Here is an 18,594-nt window from a genome sequence, read left to right as displayed (position 1 = left end):
GAATCCAGGCAAAAGCTGGGAATGGTCAGCCTGTGGAAGAGGAGCCAAGGGGTTTGGGAGCCAGCCTTGAGTCAATGAAAAATGATTTTTCTTGGGTACTCTGTATTGATTGATGAGATTGCAATTTACTGTGACCTAGGTGTGGATGGTGTTTGTACTTTCTCCTACCCCTTAAGGATAATTGGCTTAAGGATGATTGGAAGCCAGCATTGAGTCAAGATGAAAGAGAACTTTACTTGAATATTGTGTATTTACTGAGGAAATTGTGACTTACTGAGTGATATGTTTTGTTTGAGACTATGTGACCACCTTAGTGATAAATTATTATGTTATATTGTTGTGAATGTTGTGCTTTAGTTTCTTGAATGTTTTGCTTTAGTTTCTTGCTGAAAAATAGAGAGTTCACTATAATATGCAATTAGATCCTTGAAGTTATTCATAGCAACAGTCCTCAGGAGAGCTGCTAGTGACTGACTATACAAGCATCAATTAAAAGTGTGTGGTACAGAGACCACTACCAAAAAAATCAATGCAAAGAAATAGATACCTGAAAGCAGAAATGAGTTTATTGCTTTCTCATGAGAAAGGGTACCACCCCTGGCCACTCTAATGGCACCAGCCAGGGAAGTACCAATTGATTCTGGAAAGCAAGTTCCTTTTATACTCTAATGCAAACTTCCTCTCCACTCCCATCTTCCCCCTTTCCCATTGGCTGGGCTTTTGGGAGCACAATCTATTTGTGTGAATCTTCCCCAGAAACAAAGAACAAAGGAAAACAAAAGGCAGGAAACTTTTCTTGTAAAGCATGGAAAAACTATTAACCCTTTCGAGGAGTCTTCACTGCTAAGAAATCATCTCTCACAGTCCCCCCTTCTTATTTCTTACAACTTGTAGACTCCTCACACCATTGCTGGAAGACCTCTTCCACTAATTCTTGAGAATAACCATCAATTTAGTATCTCATTTCCCTTCTATTTTCACCAAACAGGACAAGGAGGATCCATTTGGATCAGTGACATCATACAGGGGAGACACACAGGGAGTAGAATAATTCCACTAAAAGATACTGATTATCTCAGCTAAAGAATGGAGGACAACATGCTAATCCCAGAACTGAGGCCTAGGGGCCAGAGGTGAAAGGAAACACCTGAATCAAAGTAAATAAAGGGTATAAACAATAAAACAACAGCAGTTCTCTCAGTCATGAATGGATTGATCCCTTTTTCAAAGTCAGTTTTAAAGTTCCATGATCTGGTGATACCACAATCCACTAGGTCAGAATTGGCACTGGACCCTTCACTCAGATGTGATGAGTCCACCCTTTTTCTTTGGTTTGAACACTAGTGCCAGCAATGAGGAGGTGCCTCCTTCCAGTTTCAGATAAACACCTAGTCATCAGGCTGGAATCTATTAACTGGAAACCCTAGGGGAGATGTTTGATTGTATATATTCCTTAAGGAACCTATCTTTCAGGATGAGTGAGGAGAGGTCAAAGGGTTGTATGGGATAGGGATGACCATAAAGAAGTTCACAGAGGGATAAGTCAATGTCCCTCCAGTACTTCATCCTGATCCTAAGGAGCACCAGGGTAAACATTTTGTCTTTCCTTGCCAGAAAGAGAAGGGTGCCAGGGGGTATGGAGTTCCCAGGATATCTCTAAAGCTCTCACTGTGTGAAATGGGTCCCTTGATCCAACTCTATACATTTCACCAGCCCATATATAGGGATTATTTGTTCCAATGAGGTTTTAGTAACCATAGAGGCAGTAGCCTGTGCAAGAGGGAAGGCTTTCACCCCCTATGTGAGGTGATCCACAATGACCAACAGGATATTTATCCTACAGGCACCTCAGTGAAGTATACCCATATACTTGGAAAGGGCCTGATACCTAGAGGCCACCCTCCCACAAGAGTCTAGTGTTAGCTGTATCTGTTTGTCCTTTGACACACAATACAGCCATTGGGCATTTGGCAGGCCAATGTGTGTGTTCCAGGACATACATACTGCATCAAGACTGTATCTTACAGGTTCTGGACATCTCAATGGCTGCCCTGGTGTTGCTGTTGTAAAACCTGTCTCATATTAGGCTTATTCAGTACCTCTCACACATCAGGTAGGAGCCACCTTCCCTGAGCATCTTTTTCAGTACCTAGATCTACTGCCATCGATCCTCCTTGCCAGTCATGATCAAAGAGAGTCAGACTCATATTAGGGAGATGAGGGGATGGAACCAACAGAGCTTCTTCTCTCAATTTTAATTCTTTAGTCCTCCTGGCTTCCTCATCCCTAGAATCTTAGAATTCCTTATTTCCCCCAACCTATGTCATAAATTAATCTATTAATTCAGTACAATTACCAATTTTCTTTTAGTAAAACAATTTAAAGTGCACTTCCTTTTAAACAAAGACAAACTTGGAAGATAATGATTTCTTAAATTACAATACCTCAAAATATTATAACATATGGGTCAGAGTGCCCCATTTATTATTTTTCTGTATTTCCATAAAATCACTAGTATGTGGATTTCACCACCATCACTTAATAAACAGTAAACTAAGGTAAATAACATTCTTGGGGCCATACAGTGAATCAATCTCTTAATTCCAAATATATACCTTTTTGATCATGTAACTATACGTTTCTAAGTTCTAATATCCTGGACCCTCTAAAAGGAAATATTATCCACAAATCTATATTTTTAAATCATCTAGGGAGAAGTAGGAAAACTTCATATGCACCCTCCATAACCACCTCAAATACCTATAAAAAATGTTTCTAAACATACTTTACAGCTGCAGAACCAACAAAGTGACAGAGAGAAACAAACCTCCCACTGAAGACAGCCTGGCAGGTGGACAGGAAGTCTCCATCTCAGCATGCTGGGACCCTAGACCAGCTCTCCCTGGGTCTGTGGTTTTAGTCTCAGGGCAGCCATGCCCAGCTGCAGCTGGAGGGACTTCAGGAGAGTGGATCACCGGCAGCTTTTCTGGTTTCCAGAATTATCAACCCATAAATGTTGAAAAAAAAGTCAGAGTTCAATGTGGACTTTGTGGGAACAGGGGGTTCAGGAGTGTGATCTGGCCTCTGCCCCCTGAGGGAATATAGGCTGAGGCATGGTGGCTGCTGTCGCCGTATGGCTGCTTCAGAGCTCCTGGCTTGCAGATTGTAGGGGAACCAAGTGACCAGTCTGAGGAGTAATCGCTCTTGCTTTAACCTGCTTGGCTGTGGATTGATGTCTAGAGTGGAAGTCTGGAGGTACATGACCAGTGTGCCAGAGACAGTACAGACTTCTGAGAGGGTACCCAACTAATACTTCCAGCAGCTGTGAAAATCCCAGAAATTTGGGACAAATCTCACCTCTCTGGAAGCACAGTTCTACTGTGGCAAAAAATTCAAAAGGTAAATAATTGAGGGGCAACATGAGCAAGCAAAGGAAGCAAAGCAAGCACAGTAATGCAACTTTGGATTCCTTTTTGGGGGACAAAAAGGATCAAAGTATGGAACAGGAGGAAGACACCAAAGTCAGAACTCCTGCACCAAAAGTTTCCAAGAAAAATATGAATAGGTTACAGGACTTAGAGGAGCTTAAGAAGGATTTTGAAAACCAAATAGGAGAAGTGGAGGAAAAATTAGGAAGAGAAATGAGAATGATACAAAAAAATCATGAAAAGAGAGTCAAAAACCTGACTGAAATAGACTAACTCAAATGGCAAAAGAGGCTCAAAAAACCAATGAAGAGAATGCCTTAAAAAGCCAAATTTGCCAGATGGAAAAAAGAAACTCAAAAGCTCACTGAAGAGAATCATTCCTTCAGAATTAAATGGGAGCAAATGGAAGCTAGTGACTTTATGAGAAATCAAAATACTGTTAAACAGATCCAAACAAATGAAAAAAATAGAAGGCAATGTGAAATATCTCATTGGAAAAACTGCTGATCTGGAAAATAGATCCAGGGGAGATGATTTAAAGATTATTGGACTACCTGAAAGCCATGATCAAAAAAATGAACCTAGAAATCATCCTTCAAGAAATTCTCAAGGAAAATTGCCCTGATGTTTTAGAACCAGAGGACAAAACAGAAGTTGAAAGAATCCACTGATAACCTCTTGAAAAAGGTCCCAGAAAGAAAACTTCTAGGAATATTATAGCCAGGCTTTGGAATTCCCAGAACAAGAAGAAAATTTTAGAAGTAGCTAGGAAGAAACAATTTGAATTTGTGGAAACACAATCAGGATAACACAGGATCTGGGAACTTCTACACTGAGGGATTGAAGGGCTTGGAATATGATATTCCAGAGGTCAAAGGAGCTGGAATTAAAACCAAGAATCACCTACCCAGCAAAACTGAGTATCATGTTTCAGGGGACAATATGGTCATTCAACAAAACAGAGAATTTCCAAAAATTAAATTTGTTTTTTTTGGAGGGCAATTGGTGTTAATGACTTGCCCAAGGTCACTCGGCTAATTTTTGTGTTAAGTGCCTGAGGCTGGATTTGAATTCATATCCTTCTGACTCCAAGGCTAGTGCTCTATTCACTCTGCCACCTAGGCATCCCACTTTCAAGCATTCTTGATGAAAAACCAGAGCTGAATAGAAAATTTGACATTCAGATACAAGAAGCAAGAGAAGCATGAGAAGGTAAACAGGGAAAAGAAATCATAAGGAATTTATCAAAGTTGAACTTTTATATTACTACATGGAAAAACTATAATTGTAATTGATGAAACTTTTCTCAGTATGAGAATAGTTGAAGGGAATATAAATGTGTGTGTATAGATATAGATATGTATACACACACATATATATATGTCTTTATAGGAGGCTATATGGGCATATGAATACAAATGTGAGTGTGTGTGTATATATATATGTACAGGTATACAAAAGACAGAGGTCACAGCACCAATTGAATAGGAAGGGTTAAAAGGTGAAACTGAGAGGTGAAAGAGGAATATAATGAGAGGAGATGGTGAGAGACAGAATGGGGTAAATTATCTCATAATAAAAGAGGAAAGGGAAAACTGTTACATTGGAGGGGAAGAACAGGGAGGCAAAAAGGAATGACAACCTTATTCTCATTGAATTTGTCCTAGGGAGGGAATGACATACATACTAAATAGAGTATCTAGCCTTACAGGAGAGTAGGTGGGAAGGGGATGAGAGGGAGGATGATAGAAGAGAGGGCAGGTTGGAAGCACACACTTTTGAAAAGGGGCAGGGTCAAAGTATAAAAGAAAATAAATGGGGGGATAGGATGGAGGGAAATATAGTCAATCTTTCCCAATATATCCACTATGCAAATGTTTTGCATAGCTACACATGTACGACTTATATTGCATTGCTTATCTTTCCAGTAAGGGTGGGTGACAAAGGAGGAAGGAAAAGAATGTGGAATTCAAGGGTTTAAAATAAAATGTTTAAAAATATATTATTATTGTTTTTATTTTTACAAGTAACTGGGAAATAAGATATACAGGCACTTGGGTATAGAGATCTATTGCCCTACTGGAAAGTCAGAGGGCGTATTGGGGAGGATATAGTGCTGTGCCTGGTTTTCCCCACAAACCCCCTCCCCCAAGGAAGTGAACAGACTTGCTAGGTCAGCTCCACCCTCCCCCACTGGGTCTTCACCCTTTCCCCAGACAGCTCACCTGCACAGAAGTAGGTGGGCTTCTGAAGAAGTTTCAAGGTGTTTACTGACCAATCCCTGCTTATGTAAGGCCCCCTTTATAAGCTAAGGTTCTGCCCCAAATCCAGGCTGTTGCTGGCTGCTACTGCTATTGCTGTACCTGAGACATAGGTGGTGCCAGCTCAGCCTGCTACCTGTGTTTCCCCGATAATAAGACACTGTCTTATTAATTTTTTGGACAGAAAAACACCAGAGAGCTTATTTTCAGGGGAGGGCTTATTTTAATGAACATTGACAGCAATTTTAATAAACAGGTAAATGTGAACAAAAAATGTACCTTTATTCAATAATGATCATGTCATCTTCTTCAACAACATCGTCATAAGTGTCCATACCCTGAATTCTGTCCTGGATGTCTTGTGCCTCCATTTCCTTCAGAAGAAGTGGACCCAATCTGTCATGTCCAGCAATATAGCTCTCTTTAAATGAATATGTCTTGTCCAGGTAACCTGCTTGTAGTGCCTTGGCGACACAGCTGTCAGTAATTTTATCCCATGACTTCTTCACCCAAGTCACGACTTCTTGCAGATAGGGCTTCACAAAGTTTCCACACTGATTTCTTTCCATTCTATTTTCAATGTAGTCATTGACTTCCATGCGCAAATGATCCTTGAATGGCTTCTTTATTGCAATATCAAGGGTCTGGAGATAGGCAGTCATTCCTGCAGGAATCATTACTTGATCTATTCTTCTCTCTGCAAGGAAGTTCTTCATTTCTTTAGCGTGGTGAGTGCTGGCTGAATCCCAGACTATCAGACCTCTTTGGTTACCTCGCATAACAAGTGGCAGCATTAAATCAACCCACTTTCTTATAACGGCTTGTGTACACCAGGCTTTTTCGGTTTCAAGAACGTAAATGCCAGATACACGTTCAATCTTATCTTTCTTGCCCTTACTGATGATTAGAGGTGTGGCTTTCTTTCCATCCAAACGAATTGCCAAAACACAGGTGACCCATGCACTTTCATAGCCAGTGGTAGGAATGTAGATTGACGTTGCACCCCTGTGATGAATTGTTGTTTGAGATCCTTGTCCCATAAACACTGCAGTTTCATCCATAGCAATCATATTGCAGGTTTGGTACTTGGAAATGTCGATCCTATCAATAAAGGACTTGAATGCAAGTGCACGTTTAATAACTTCAGCATCTTCCAGCTTAAACAGTGTTGTTGATCTTCTTAGGGACAGTTCATACCATTGAAGGAAACCGTCCAACCAGTGTTGTGATGCTTTGAATCCTTCTGAGACCATTTCAAACTCTGGTGCCATTGAAAGGGCAAATGCTTGAATATCAGCCCTGCGCACAACCAAGGCCTTTGCTCTCCTGTCAGCAATCCATTCACCAATGAGGATCTCCAAGTCAGGATATAAGGGCTGCCAACCTGATCCAGACCTGCGCTTTTTCCCTTTTCCCTCATCCACCTGTTGATTGAGGTTATTATAATCTGCTCTCCATTTTCTGACCATTCAAAGATCCAAAAAGTTTTTCTTTACAGAAAACTGCAAGATTCTTGCCATATGACTCCTCTACAATTGCTTTCTTATACTCAACAGTATAGCTCTTCCTTTTTGTACTCATGTCTGGGGGTCAAAACAGACAGAATAATAAAATTATGACCATCAGACCTTCTTTTCACTCCATCATAACCCCTGAGTTCTTCTTTTTTCCTCCATCATGCCCTTTTTATCCTCCATCATGCCCCCTCACTCCCGCTTACATACCGGGTTTTTATGTTGTCCTGCTTCAGCTCTCCTCCGCGGCACTGCTCTCAATGGCTCCAGCAAGCAAATCACTGGGGAAGAACAGGATGACGCGCTCACTGCTGCAGCTCTGATTGGATGCAGCTCGGAGCTTGGAGTGTGTTTCACCCGGGGGAGGGGGGAGGACGGTGCATACAGAGGGTACCGTAATGTAGCGTGTAGCGCAGGGGATCACCTTCACTACAGTAGCAATCTCAATAGGGCTTATTTTTTGGGGAGGGCTTATTTTAGAGGAATCTTACACAGCAAGGGGAGGGCTTATTTTCAGGATAGGTCTTATTATCGGGGAAACACGGTATGTGGCCTGATCAGCCACATGGCATTTTTAATAAAGGGCGCATTTTAAAATTATTACTTGGGTCTTGTTCACATTAATCAAGGTATGGTTTGGAGCCCCTGGCAAGATTTGACAGCATTCTGTGTTGCTGCCCAAGACCCAAGATCCTCACTCAGCCTCAGGGAATGGAGGCCCCACAGCTTTGACTTCCTTGAGCAGCCAGGATCTGAAATTTTCTCAGAGCTCGGAACTCAAGGCTAAGAAATTCCAGACCATCCCCTGACATCGATCAGATCACATTTCGGCTCTTAGGACCCAGATCTCTGTGTCAGCCTTGAGTGGTTATCTGTCTGTTGTGTTTGTGTGCTTGCCCTTCTGTTTGTCTGTCTGTAACTAATAGCTTCTGTGGTCAAAATTTGGCCAGGGAAACTGTTGGACTTCCAACTCTCTCCTTATCTCCCCTTTGGAGAAAGAGAGAAAAGGAGAGGGGTGGGGGAGGAAGTAGCTCTGGCTACTGCATGGGGAGCCAGTGAGATTTTGCTGAATAGGAAGAGCTTTCGGCCTCCGGGGTAGGCATCGGCTCACCCAGATTCCTAGGTGGAGCTAGTGCCTGATGACGTTCCCAGGCCCCAGGTCTCGAGGAGGGAAAGATTGCACCTGCTTCCCGACTTCTACCAGCTCCTCATTTGACCTTTTGTGTATCCGGGACCTCCAGTTTGGGGGTGAGTAAAAATCTGTTCTGGTTAAGAAATCTGTTCTGGTTCTGTTCTGGAGGGTGGAGGGCTACACATAGCCGTTTGTTTGGGGGGCATCTCCTCTCCAGCAAAGTTTTGGGATGCCAAAGCCTCTTGACTGTCAGTATACTGGTTAATGTTTGTATGTTTCTTGTGTGTCTTGTGCTTGCTTGAGCTCATTTGCTTCCTGTTCAGTATCTGTGGGGGCAAATCAAATAGCTAGGGACTATTATTTGTTGGTATGCATCCTATATGTTCTTTGTGTGTCCTGTGCTCCCTTGAGCTCATTTGCTTCCTGTTAAGTATCTGCAGAAGCAAAGTAAGCAGCTAGGGACTATTGTCTGTCCTCGTGAAGTTTTGTCTTGAGCTCATTCACTTAAAGCCTCCTCGTTTTTATTCTGCAAAGCAGGTATTCGACTGGCTATCAGACAAGCACCTCCAAGGAGCTTTTCTGATTTCCACTGGGAAGATATATTTGTTTATAAGACTATACTGTTTGTCTGTCTTTTCCTCCTAGAACATGGGAGGTTCAGCCAGTACATCAAAAACTCCTCTGGGTTACATACTAAACCATTTTAGAGTAGCCTATCAGGAAGGGGCAGATTATGGGGTCCCCTTGAAGAAGAGGAAACTCATTTCTTATTGTATGAATGAGTGGCCCACATTTGGGGTGGGCTGGCCCTCTCAGGGAAGTTTCAACAAGCAAATTACCCAATCAGTGTGGCAGGTGGTCACAGGGAATCCAGGACTTCCAGATCAGTTCCCTTATATTGATGTCTGGCTAGATCTCATCACCTATTTCCCTCCCTGGCTTAGGAACTGTTCTTTCCAAAGGGGCATCCGAATCCTTGTGGCCCACCCGCTCTCGGATATTCCTAAGACAAAACTTCCCGAAAAAATCCTACAGGAGCATAGCAAGGAGTATAATTTCCCACCACCTTACAACCCTCGATCCCCCCCCTCGCCTCTTCCTCCAAAAACTCAAAAGGGAGGGGGGAAGGGCAACTTTTTACTGTGCTGGTCCTTCCCCTCCTCGGTGAGCATTGGGAAGGTGGGGAGGTGGGCCCCTCTTTGGGAATCCCTCCCCTCTGATCAAAGAAGCTGGCAGACTAGATCTCCTGCCTGATCAATTAAAGTCAATTAAGTGTGGAGCTTTGATATTGGGAGATTCAAAGCTCACTTTCAAAAGGTCCACCAAAATTCTTCCTGTTGTTGTAATAATTTGAAATTTTTAATTTGGGAAATTTACAATTTCTTTACAAAATATCTTTACAAATTCTGAGAATAAATCACTAAGAAATTGGAAATAGGATATTGGAATTACTTAAAAGAAAAAAACAAGTTTTTCAGGATATTGGGATTGCTTAAAGAAAGAAGTTTTTGTTTGTTTGTTTGTTTTTTACTATCTCAGCTTGACTTGTTCCTTGAATTTGGACAAGGAAAATTAATAGCATTTGTGAAAGACTTCATTGTAAAACACAATGACTGGCATATGTTGGTATCTCTCTAACTATGAATCCATGCCGGAACTGATAAAGTCAATTATTGTATAAGTCATTTGATATTTATTGTTATTTTGTTGCCATCTTTCTGAGACTGTATTGTGTTTCTAAAAGTCTATTTAGCTAAGTGAACTTAAGAAACATTTTTGAAGTAGGAATAGTATTACAGCTATTTTAAAAAATCTGAATTTTGTATTGCATATGTATTGGTTTTTATGTTATAAAATTTGTTAATTTAAACTTGTATTTGTGTTACAAACAGGCTAATAATGTTAATATTTCATTTAAAATTTTGGCTAAATTATGTAATTTGGAAAAATTATGAACTCTGATGTTAAAAACAATTTTCTTATTACTATTCTGAAGCTGTTGAGTCATCTAAGGATACAGATATGTATGTTAACCTGGATTATGTGAATATACAATGACTTGGGAAATTTATATTAGGAGCATTTTTACACCAAATTAGTTTTGGGAAATTCCCATATTTGAAGGTTTGTTTTATAATTATTATGTTTGTCAACCTTAAGTGAAACCTTTCCTAGGTGTGAGGTTTGTATCAATGGCTATGGAATGAATGATTTTCTGTGCAAAGCAATTTAGAAATTACTAAATTAAGATCACCAGATTGGCAATTACTTGATTTTGGTTTGAAGTTTAAATTTATACATCATAATTGTTTCTGATATTGTTACTGGTAAACATTGGTATTATGAATGTTATAATAGAAGCAGTTTCTTATACTCTAAATGCAGTTAAATTAAGAATTATACTGTCAGAGGAACAAGAAAATGATAGTGGATGACGTACTCTGACCATGTCAGAGTATCAGTTATGATATTCTAAAATGTTGTAATTTAAGAAATCATACATTTTTAAGTTTTTCTTTTTAAGTTTCAATTCATAAATCAAGTATTTACAATAGTATGCTTGGTAAAAACTACTTATTGGTAATTATGTGAAGAAAAGACTGTGTGAATCCCCTTTTAAGCTTTGTAAAACCTACAGATCTACCCAAATGATTTTGGGTCCCAGTTGTTTAAGGAGGGGAATGATCAGGTGCTTGGAATGATTCGGTACTTGGGTGCCTGATATTGAGGTTAATCAGAAATACTTTAATTGAGAGAAAAGAAAGATACCATTTTTAACACCAGGTTAATTCAAACTGTCTTTAAAGTCTATTTATGAAAAGCTGAACAAAGCAGATGAGAAGGTTAGGGGACAAATGGGGTTCATCCAGCCCCTTCTATTTCTAGATAGTCGATATCAGTTTTAGAAGTGTGTTGAGAGAGCATGAGGAAGTTTTGGGAAGGCAGAAAGATTTGTAACTTGAGTTTGTAATTAATAGCTCAATCAAATTTTAGATGGCCCTATCTGTAGGACACTAGTCCATATTTATTTGTTATTTAAGAATTTGAGGGACTGTAAATTTTGCTATTTTTCTAAGTCTTGATTACAGGAGTTGTCATGAAAGCTGATAATGAGATGGCAGAGGCTGCAGGCTATGAACTGTTCAGAGTGGATGTCTGCTTGGAAAAGATTGGGGACAACCTCGGACACTGCCCAGGTGGGATCTCTCTGACTTTCCCAATTGTGCCTTTTCTTTCTGAAAAGGAAACCTCTCACATATTTATGCCTAAGCCTTGCTTTCAGCACCTGGTAACTACCTAAATGACTAGCAAAGATAACTCATGCCTGGAATCAAACAAGGCTGAGGAAGTTTTCCTTCTGGCAAGGGTTATGACATTGTCCTTCTCTTATTCCATAGCAAATTCACTGAGAAGTAATATTCAGGGCCAAATAAATGAATAAATATAGAGATAGCATTGCTCAAAGAAGGAGATGATTAGTAATTTAAAAAAAAAAAGGTAATGAAATAGATGCCTGATTGACCAGGATAGTGAAATTTGAGGAGAGCAACAGGATCAGGCCAGATGACACCGAGGATTAAATACAGATGCAAAAAAATAATTGGCTTTAGAAACTTCCTATTATGTGAATTCATAATTTGAGCATGTTTGGGAATAATATCAGAGGTATGGATTTTGGATTTTAGCACAAGGATTGTATAAGATAGTGGTAATGGTGAAGCTAATGTTAATTTGTGAATGCATCTGTCCGATAAATTTGCAAAGAGCAGATGAAATCAATTTTTAAAAAATGTTTTTTTTTTTTTTTATTTTAACAGACTCCTATAACAGCTACAGGATTTAGGAAAGCTAGAAATAATTTTTATCCCTCCCTTCCCTTCCACTGATCTGTAAACAGGCATTTTAGCATAACTTTTACCCTTTCCTCTCCTAATTGATCTGTGGGTGGGGGTTCAGCTTAGGGTAAAATCCCTGCCCCCTACTGGTTGTTCCCCCTCTCCACCCATTCTGTGTTCCCTGTATCTCAGCCTAGAAAAACAAAATTTCAAATATACACTGACCAATCACTGATTGTAGTTTCAGCTTATGTAACCTGACTATTGTTATCTCTTTAAAAAACCCGCATACTGTTCATGCCAATTTACTGTCTGATTTGGGCATGTGTCCCCAGCAGTCCCATGGCAATAAAATCCACTTCCAATTTTAATCTCCTGGATCTTCTGTCTCGCTCCATTATGCCCAACATAATCAGAGGCCCTAACAAATAAACTGAAAATTCTCTGTAGTTTCAAAATATGGCATTAATCTTAAGTAATTGTACTAGTTTTATTAAGTCAAAATTATCTGGTCATCTCTAGATCTGAACTGGATAAGCAAAACTCTTTTTTAGATTCTGTAATTACATGAGGCATCTGGGATTTAAAAGTGTTTCTTAAATGAAATAGGTCACTGGGATACAAGGAATTGTATGTTAATTATGATTCTTGTATAGTTTGTATGTAAGTTTTCTTGGTTATCTTGGTGACATGTACCTGACTTAATGTAATTATGTCATTTTGTAAAATTGTGAAAAGAACCTCATTGTATTAACTGAGCCTAGCCCTGTGTGGCTAAGAAAACTGAACTATTTGTTTGAACCTAGTCTTGCATGGCTAGAAAACTGAACCTTTATATGTAAAATCATGTTTCTGGGAGTTCTTGTATTGTACATTTGAACTTTAGTCATCTAATGATCATCCCCTGAGCCTTGGAATCTGAAAAAGACGACATCAGATGCAGACAGTTTTCCCAAGAATACAGACCTGACCTATATTGGGACAGTTTCTTTCCTGGAGAAATTCAACTAGAGGACCAATGGAAAAATGTGACCCCCTCCTCTTCCTTGAGACTATGGCCTTGATTATAGGAAGTCCCTATTAACTGTTAAATTGCTAATTGTTATGGGTCCACTCTACCAGTCCTTGTGAACAACGCTGACTGTCCTGTATGATTTGGCCAGGATGTCAAGGGTTTGACACAAGAACAAAAGAAGTGGGAAATGTTGTGCCTGGTTTTCCCCACAACCTCCCCTCCCCAAAGGAAGTGAGCAGACTTGCCAGGTCAGCTCCGCCTTCCCTCACTGGGTCTCCACCCTTTCCCCAGTCAGCTCACCTGCATAGAAGTGGGCGGGCTTCTGGGGGAGTTTCAAGGTGTATACTGACCAATCACTGCTTACCTTACCTAAGGCCCCCTTTATAAGCTAAGTTTTTGCCCCAGATTGGTGCTGTTGCCAGCTGCTACTGCTATTGCTGTACCTGAGACATGGGTGGTGCCAGCTGAGCCTGCCATGTGGCCTGATCAGCCACATGGCATTTTTAATAAAGAGTCCATTCTAAAATCATTACTTGGGTCTTGTTCCCATTAATCAAGGGACTGTACCACAATAGGAGAGAGCATATTGTGAGGGGTATACAGTGGGATCACTGTTTCAGGGTGGTGGGTAGGGGAAAGATGGGGAGAAATTTTGCAACTCAAAATCTTGTGGAAATAAATGGTATAAATAAAAAATAAACATAAAATTTAATTTAAAGTAAAAATAAATTTCCTATTATAATCTGGTCAGTTTAAAATATGCTGGGACAATATTCTAACTGCTTCTTTTGGTTCTTAAAGCAAAAAAAATAAACCTTTAAGCCTGGAAATTCTTTAGAATTAATTTGGTTTCCTTAAGTAATATAAATTTCCCAAACATTATAAATTTTGCATACATGCAAATTAACATACATAAATATATGAAAGAGACTTGAAGTCACAATTCTTATCTTTTCCCCAGGATTCTCATCTGTGAAATAAGAATCCAGCAACACAGCAGCTTTTGTGCCAAGTTCATAAGAACTTTTATGTTCTTAACAACATTTAGATAAGAGAAATTGCTCTTTAAACATCCCATTGTCTGTTTAGGTAAATGCATTTCTAAGTCACCTAGCACAGAAAATAAATGATAAGTTTAGCCACAATCTCAAATGAGCAATCTGCTACCATAGTAAACGTCAGGAGCATTATAACATTTATACTCAAAAAGACTGGCTAACTCCCCCTCCAAGCAAAAACCTTGGGAGTTTAATAATTAATTGTCTCCATAGGATTGGGGAGGGACTGGCTAAAGAGCATATGGGCCTGAGGGCACATGACTTGCTCACTCAGACCATCTACACTCTCCTTTACATTTCAAATAATCATTCCCCAATTTCTTGCTGCTTTCCTGCACCTTAAAAACTAAAGGGAGTAACTGCCTAACCATTTATATACTAAGAGAGCCACTTTTCTTCCTTCCCTCTACCCCTCCTTTACTGAGAGGCTTACAATCTCCAATCAAACTGCCCCAGATGCTTTAGAGTAGTTCCCCTACCACTCTCCTTATCAATAGCTCTTCAGTGAAATCTACTGGGAAAAGAGCCTCAAACTCTCTTTGATTCACAGTGGCTATGCATTGAAAACTTCCAGAATCTTAATTTATTAAAACTCATCTCTTGTAAGTGTCCTTGGGTAACACAAATTTTCAAAGTATTAGAACAAGTTCAATTCTCAGTTATTACAGAATTTCCAAATATTAAAGTTCCCAGATTTAAATTACCCTTCATAACAATTTATTCAATATCTTTCTCCTTTTATCCAATACACAAAACCTTTTCATTTTGGGTGTGTCAGGAAATGGTTCAGCCTGCCTTAAAAAAATTTCCTCCTCCCTTTTCTTATCTTTCTTTCCCTTCAGACTCCAAACCTGACTAGAGCTTAGAATGTAAAGAGATAGAAAGAAATTTTTTTTCACACTGTTCAACAATTTTGACTGATTACACACAGACACACACTTCACACAGAAACACACAGAGACACAACATAGACAGAGACCCAAACACAAAACAAGCTCTGCTCCTAGGCTCCTTTCTCTTTATACTTTAATAATGTCCAATTAGCAATCTTGGCCCCTAATGGTATATCTTCTGGAATATCTGAAAGGGGCTATGTTGCTGACCACTTGCTTTTGACTGGGACTTCCCCATGGGCTGCCCCAAGGCTCACCAGTTCTTGCTCATTGAGGTTCACCATATCTTGTCAAGGGGTAGAGGCTCACTAGTTCTTGTTCTCTTTCAATAACTCACTGATCTTGCCCCTTGCTGGACCAGAGGCTGGCTAGGTCTACTTGTAAAGTGCTCACTAGTTCTTGCTTTCTGCAGAAAGCTAACCTATCTTGCCTTCTTGCCTCACTAAACTCAGCCTTGTTTCCCCTTCCCAGTCACCCAGAGACTCACTAGTTCTTGCCCCTGTCATAGGGGCTCACCAATCTTGTCTTACCTTGGTGTGTGAGCACAGCACTTACCTGACCGACTCAAATTCTTCAGCCGGTGGTGGTTGTCATGACCTTTCCCAAATTTCTGCTTTTAGGTAACTGTCCTTCTTTGGTCCTTTCCTTAAAAGTGAAATGAAATTCCAAGGCCATCCCCAAACTGCTGGCAAATGGCCGATGGGTACCTGTCCTAGAACTGGCTGGGAGACCCTTTCCCAAATAAGGGAGATTCCAAAAGTGTGTGGGACAGAGACCACTACCAAAAAAAACCAATACAAAGAAGAAGATACCTGAAAGCAGAAATGAGTTTATTGCTTTCTCATGAGAAAGGATACCACTCCTGGCCACTCTAATGGCACCAGCCAGGGAAGTACAAATTGATTCTGGAAAGCAAGGTCCTTTTATACTCTAATGCAAACTTCCTCTCCTTCCCTTACTCCCCAACTCCCTCCCCTTCCCCTCATCCCGTTGGCTGGCCTTTAGGGAGCACAATCTATTTGTGTGAATCTTCCCCAGCAACAATGAACAAAGGACAAGAAAAGGCAGGAAAGTTTTGATGCAAAGCATGAAAAAAACTATTAACCCTTTTGAGGAGGCTTTACTTCTGAGAAATCGTCCCTCACAAAAGGATAACACAGATTGCCTCCAGAAAGGAGTAGGGGGAAGCCCTGTGATTCTACCTCCATAATGCATAGCATTTAAAATGAACAATTCCAATAACAAATTATTCCAATGACAAAAAATTTTGCAAATGACCAGGAGAAATACCTTCACATACAAAAGCAATGGTATTCAAATGGCTATTCTATATCTACCAGAAAACACAAAAAGGAATGGAATAATGTTTTTCCTAAAAAGGGATGCAATGAGAGCAAATAACTCAAGATGCAGCAGGAAATGGCATAACTTGAAAACTTGAGACTAATCATCAATTGAAAAAAAAGATAAAGTTGAGAGAAAAGAGGTATTTGGAGCCTCTCTAACAAAAACAGACATGTTCATATTTACTTCACAAGCACTTCTATTCTGCCTTAATATAAAAATAATAAAAGTAGATAAATTAAAATGTCACAAATCATGAAGCAAAATAGTCCAGAAAAAAAAAAACAAAAATAAAAAAGACAACAAAATGTAACAAAATCACAACATATGGAGCATTATGAAATTTCTTTCTAAGGTAGACAGGGACACAAGGAGGAAAATAGAACTTAAAGTTCTGTGATGGTAGAGGAACGCTATGAAATGTAACTAATTCATCTGGTGTGTTGGTGTTTTAGTGAGACTAAATTCAGAATGGTAACACCTAAAAGGTTCAGAAGATAAGGCAATGTTAGTTAAGGAAGAGGAAAAAAAAACTTTTTTTAGTGTCTCAGGAAGAAGAGGATCTATGAGAATATAGGTGAGGTGGCAATGGGAGGGGCTGAAATAGAAAGGGGAAATTTCCATTTAATTATAGAAAGTACCCCACTGAAAAATATTGCCATGAGGAGAGATGATCTAACTAATTATACTTGCATATTGAAATGTGGATCTTAAATAGTTGTAGTCTTCAGGAGTTTGTTATTTATGGAATCTACATCCTCTGTAATAATGTTATTTTCCCATGGATAGCATCCTGACTCAGTAGAAGGGGAATCAGAGATCCAGGAAGTAACTCACATACAGAAAGGCAAGAGGACATAGATCCAAAGGAGAGATTTCATGACAAAAGGTGAAAAAAATGACAAATTGAAAATGTAGGGGCTAGTAATGAACCTCACAATTAAGAACAAGAAAATTGGGCAATATTTTTATCTTTTCTGTTTCAGGAATTAATGCTTCTAAAAGCACAACAGCAATAAAAGTGAAAGGGGCAAAGTCTACAATGCAATAACATAGAAAGTATTAAGAAGAGGACACTTAAAATAGGTATATCAAAAAATTTAATTCCATGAAAAATAGAGACTAAAGAAGGGGTAAGCAAAAGGATCATGAATAAAAGAATAAAAGTCTAGAACAGGGGGTGGCTACGTGGCACAGTGAATAGAGCACCGGCCCTGGAGTCAGGAGGACCTGAGTTCAAATCCATCCTCAGACACAACACAAAATACTAGCCATGTAACCTTGGGCAAGTCACAACACCAATTGCCCTACCTTCCCCCCTCCAAAAAGCAAAAAGAAAAAAAAATCTTTTAAAAAAATGTCTAGAACAGAAAGAAAGGGGAAAGAATTTTTAAAATAGAGAACTAAAGGAAGGAATCTCCTTAAAGGAAAAAGAAAAAGTAATAAATTTGAAAAACTAAGAAATGAAACAACTTGAAGGGAAGTAAAGAAAGCACTTAGCTAATTAACTATTTGTTGATTAGAGAAAAAATAGGGGAATAATTAGGTAACCAGATAAGAAGAAAGAAAAAGGAATTAATAGATTAAATACAACTCCAAAACAAAGAAGATAGGGTGTGGTGGGGTGGGAGACAAATGGGAAGGGAGGGCAAATTAAAGAGAGCCAGTGGAAATGAAGTTGCTTTATCATAGGTCATAAATGAAGAGTAAAAAAAAGGTACTATTTTTACAAAGGAAAAGGAGCTCCCTTAAATGTCTCAATTCAGAAGAAGATATTAGAGACAAATGAAGGAAAACATAAACCTTACTCTCATAACTTTAAATGTGAATGACTTTTAAAATGCAATAAAGAAAAAAGTGACAAATTGGAAAGCAAATTTCACAATCTATTGCTTATAAGAAATATACCCTAAAATTGAAGACATAACAAAACAAAAATGTGGAAATGAAATAAAATTTACTATGCCTCACCTGAATTCAAAGAATGGGTTCCACTCATGCTATCAGACAACTAAAGAAAAAATCATAACATAAAAAGATAAGCAAAATGAATATTTTACGCTAAAAGAAGCATAGATAACAAAACCAATCTCAATATTAAACATATCCTCCA

The 18,594-nt window shown here is 39.2% G+C and overlaps 1 pseudogene; it reads right to left on the bottom strand.

Annotated features, from left to right (window-relative positions):
- The window catches only part of LOC138156928 (large ribosomal subunit protein eL32 pseudogene), a 53,829-nt pseudogene that overhangs the window by 6,475 nt on the left and 28,760 nt on the right, over positions 1 to 18,594 (bottom strand).

This window comes from Petaurus breviceps, unplaced genomic scaffold (assembly GCF_028583685.1).
Source record: "Petaurus breviceps papuanus isolate PSGF00001 unplaced genomic scaffold, PetGlider_PUasm1.0 164, whole genome shotgun sequence".
Lineage (NCBI taxonomy): Eukaryota > Metazoa > Chordata > Mammalia > Diprotodontia > Petauridae > Petaurus > Petaurus breviceps.
This window is presented reverse-complemented; position numbering and strand designations above follow the sequence as displayed.